Here is a 5,238-nt window from a genome sequence, read left to right on the forward strand (position 1 = left end):
AACCTAATGAGACCAAACCCTAAGATTTAGAAATGAACTACAGAGTAAATATGAACCATGACTGAACTATACAGAAGAGGATCAACAAGTATAGATCATGAGGGAAAAGCTGAAGTGATTACCACCATCAATGGATCCATGACCTAATGGAATGCAAACTCATTAGTATGGGACTCCTAACATGAAAATGCAAAAGAGCAGATTTTGATCACTGATGGCAGTGTGAAAATGCTGACACTAACATTGGCTCCAATGGGGATGGTAGCTCCTTGGAGGTGCCAAGAACACCGTAGACCTAGTAGCCTTATCCATTGGGCATGGAGTAAAAAACTCAAACTGAAATGCATGACTATAAACTGATGACTTGACGACACAAACTAACTTTTACTCAACTAAAAACTAACTCGATACTAAAACACAACTGACAAACTGGAAAAGATGCTCAAAATGGAGCTTATTGAATAAAACCTACTTTAACTATTCCATTCATCACCTGATCAAGTGAAATGAAACAAACAAAGCAACCAAGTAAGCATTCTAGCTGCTGTTGAATTCTCCGCAAGTGCTTGTTTATCAAAAGGAAGAGAGAACTACTTCAATGCAACTGCCATGAAAACTTGTAAACAGATCCAAATTTTCCCAGATTGAATAATACGAATTCTCTATCCGACTCCAAAAATACTGCATAAGGATCTTGAAATTCATATGCACTGGGACTTAGCTCATCCAATGGATTACTTTTCTTCTCCTCATACCATGAATGCAAACATTCATTTAAGCTTTGTGATGAGACTCCTGCTAAAAATGACAAAGAAACCGGCTACCGGATCAAGTTTGTATTAATACTTTTTCCAAGCTCATAGTTAGCTAATGGAGAAGGACTTTGACTGTAGACATCATCCAACACATCAGCTATTGGATCGTGAAAAACTTGAAAAGACTGTTGCAACCCATTTTCTATTGGTTCTAATGAGATTGCATGATTTTCTATAGGCTGCTCATTTGAAGATATACTATGCAAATTTCCCTTCAAAAACTGAAATGATTCAAAACAGAATGGTACAGAATCATCTTGCATCATTTGATCATATGTTCCAGCTTCCAAGTCTTCATCTACAACTTGACAATCAATGGCATTCGAGGGCTGCAAATCTATATATGAGAAGTCTTGAACAAGGATTTCATTGCCCTCAAGATGGTCCAGATCAAAACTTGTCGACAGTTGATTTCTGATTGCATGAAAGTTGTCTCTGATGAACTGAAACGAAGAAAAACAAAAAGGAAAAGATCCTTCACTTACTTCAACATTTGCTGCACTTTCCTCCTCACTTCCATAGATGATATGCAACATCTGATCACTGTATTTGAGCTACTGAAAGTGAACTTCCTTCTTCAACAAACTAGCTGCTGATTTGTCTGCAATACAAGCTTCTATTTGGAGAACATAATCATCATCATACTGATCAAACTTAGGGAAAACATCAGTATAAAACACGTCATCAAGCATACATTTAATATCAACAGATCTCTCTTCTCCAGGATGATCTATAAAACAATCATTATCAGATCTATGACAACTGGGATAAGAAAGAAAATGTTTTGGATCAGCCACTTGTTCTTCTTCAATCAGCGAGCCATGGTATTGAACATCATACTCATTTCTTGTGGTGATCTTTTGCATCATCTCTTCCACTGCACTTACCAAAATGTTGAGGTTTACCTCTAAAGATGTCAATTCCTCTGGATCTATGTTCTTCATATTTTCTTCCTTCAACCTTTCCCTTCTCATCAGTAGGTTACCCTTTACATCTACTGCACTGTTTTGTATCTCTTCAAGTTTTTCAAGGTTCCTTTCCCTCAGCTGAAACTCCATTTATGGATCAATGGCTTCCGAGTAGTGTAAGAGAGCGGATCCAAGAGGAGGTCTTATATTAACTGGCATCGAAAAATAGACTTGGTTAAACCTGATAGAAAATTGTTGCACTGTCTCCCCTGGTAGTCTTTTTAGCTGGTTATATTCTTCTAGAATCAAGAAAGGGTTCTATTTGACCACCCACTTGTCGTGGAAAACTTTGACAAACTGCCAAAAATCTGAGATGCTCACATCGGGCAGGGTTTTGAACCAACTCTTGACTTTTCCTTGCAAAGAAAGAGCAAAAATCCTAACACTAACATCTTCTTCATCAACTTCATAAAGGTTAATAAAAGACTCAAAATTCAATACATGTCTCTCAACAGTGATGTTGTCACAATCACCATCAAATCTTGGTAGATAAAGGTAACGATTTTTAGGGAAAGCATGGGATATAGGAGGTAAAATCAAAGGCTTGTATCTATTTGGAATTTTACAAGGTATAGGAGTATATACAAAAGCTGTAGAATCAGTCTTGGTCTCTTTAGGCTCATCAGTTTGAAGACGATCATCATAATATTTGGAAGAAGGGTCTTTATCAAGATCAAAGGCATACAAATATTTGGTATTCACAACTTCAAAGGGAAAGAATCAAATGCAGGTCTAGGATCTTTTCTCAAATACAGTATACTTTGTAAAGCCTTCTTGACATTCTCGAGAAATGAGAAGAAATAATTTATAACAAAGAACGTAATGTCTTGGATGAAATTCCAACTTGAAAACCTAATCTTTCCATATTGTCCTTTCATGTTTTTGCTGGTCAAGTTCATCCTCTAGAGGAGCCCTTGGATCTGATCTCGAAACTGATTTAGAGTCGCTAGGTGAATGATTTCAGCCTTCAGATATCTGATTGTTGTCCACCATCAACAATTAGATCGAAACTTGATAAATTTTGCTGAGAAACATAAAACTATGTTCCCTAGTATGGTCGCCAATATGTTATCACCTAGATTGACCTCAGGCTGAAGGGAAGCAATTCCAGGGTAACCACAAACCAAGCTTAGCTTTGTAGCTAGCCCTAAAAGGCTGGGAGACGGCTTTCTCCTTTAGGATCTCATTTGAGATTACTAGAGTAGGTAAGGATTTTAGACTAGGTATAGTAGCTCGAAAGGTTTTGATTGATTTTGTTGGTGTTTTTAGCCAGATCAGGAGGAACTTGGCAATTTGGGTCTGGGAAACTATGTCAAAATTGCAGGGGATTCTATGGGGCAAGGTAGGTATGATCTTCAACACCTTAAGCTTGATGGAGTGAAAGGCTAGACTGGTGAGGAGCTAAGAAGGGCATGACCAGTTCATGAATCCTTCCTAAGGAAAAGAAAACATGAAATACTGGTGTTTTCCCAAGGCAAAGCATTAAAACCTAATGTATTCCACCTATCTGACTTGAAAACAACCAATCAGAAGTAATTATATGAAAGATGCATACATAAATAACATGAGGACATATTAACATAAGAAGAAAAACATGCTAAAGGCCATACCATAGGTATCCCATAAAAATAGCTGCAACTTTATTAATTTCCTGCCACAACTGCTACAAAATGATAAGTGTTCAGTACATTAGCATCCAGTTGAATCCAACCCCACCAAATGACCAAGAAAACACATAATATAGACATATAAACTACTCATCCTGACCTTCAAGGGTCAAATCCATGAGAAGAGGGGTTGTTTCAACCATTTCCCAACAAAGAACTAGAATATAGGAAGTCAAGCAACTTGCCTCTAAAAGAGGGGAAACTGATTCATTTTCCTCAAAACCACCTATAACTAATGAATCTACCCTATAACACTATTTTACCATTAAGTTACATTCCATGTCATCAATTACATCAGTGAAATCATCCATGAGGAGAGAGAAATCAAATTCACAATCAAAACAGGTGAATTTTAGTTCCCTGAGCAAAATGGCCCTAAGCGCAGTGCCACTGGTCCTAAGCGCAGCACCGCTTTCCACCCAATTTTGGAGGCCTTCCCCTTAGCAAAATTGAGCCCATGATATCTCATTTGAAAGGTCTTCACGTCTAGTTTCTGGAACACCTAGAATTTCTGAATTTGGAGGTCATTTCCCCCCTCAAAACTTGAATCTCCCAGGACTGCTTCTGTGTGTCCAAAAAGAGGCAGAGAGGTCATGTTTTTGTATTTTTGGACCTTTTGGTGAACCATATCTACTCCAAAACTTCTAAAAATTTCCAGGGTGCGTTTTCCTCATCATTCTGAACCCAAAAAAGTCAACTTTTTTTACAATGGATGTCCTAGGAAAAAGCGCAGCGTCAGTGTTGCTACGCTTCTCGACAAATTTTCTTTGTTGTGAATTTCAAAATTTCAAAAATACAAAAGCTTCTCAAAATTTTCCCAAATTTGGCATGGAGGACCACCATAAAGTACTTTGTTTTTCCAAAGAGGCTTCAGCCAACATCTTCAACCTATCTTGCTCTTTCTTACTCTCTAAGGCTCTCCTCAACCTCGCTTTCATCCTCTTCATTCTCATGTTGCAAATTTTGTTCTGTGTCCTGTAGTGATAAGCCATGTGTCTCATCATTTGGTTATCTTTGTTGGCCCTCTGAAATAATAGATAGTGATATTTTGAAAGTTACTCTAGCGAGTGTCACTTCATAGTTATGCAAGTGAGCCGCAAAAAGTCTAGCAAGCTTATGATGAAATTGGACTCTTTCCACTATTTCACAGAATTCAAAACATCCAAGTTGTCTGAAACAAGAGACTGCAAGTGGGAAAGATTGCAATTATCTTAAAATGGTGGGCTCTTCTCTTATGATTTTTCCTCCCTTGTGAGGCTTCATGTGCTTATGTCTCCCTACAGAACTGTCACTGGTTGTCTCTTCATCATATTCAAAATCACTTCCTCTGTCCATGGTTTCACTATTTAATTTCACAGAAATTTACAGTTTAGGGAGACCAATATGAATGGAATGAGGGGTAGGATCTAGGGTTTATGAGTGATTGTATGTATTTATAGCTAGGTAAAAAATTATGAGAATGAAAGGAGGGTTTGTGGGGATGAAAAACAAGCGATGAGGAACAGGTGAGGATGGAGGAGATGATATGTGGAGGGCTGTAGCTATGAAGCTACGTAGTGAAACAAACCAAATGATTTAGGGTTTATGATGATAATTAGGGTTTTATGTAATGATTGAAAACTTATGAAAATCTTAACAAGTGTAAACCAAATTGAAGGGAGAGGAGTGATACTTACCTGGTAACTGTGGAATTGGAGGAAATTTTCCATAAATCTAAAGCTTGGAGTGTTTTTTGGGTTGGATTGCCTAAGCACAGTGCCACTACCTAGGAGCACAGTGCCATCCTCT

The sequence above is a fragment of the Pinus tabuliformis genome, chromosome 9 (assembly GCF_031772625.1).
Source record: "Pinus tabuliformis cultivar Carrire ecotype Pingquan chromosome 9, CPIR1, whole genome shotgun sequence".
NCBI classification, from domain to species: domain Eukaryota; kingdom Viridiplantae; phylum Streptophyta; class Pinopsida; order Pinales; family Pinaceae; genus Pinus; species Pinus tabuliformis.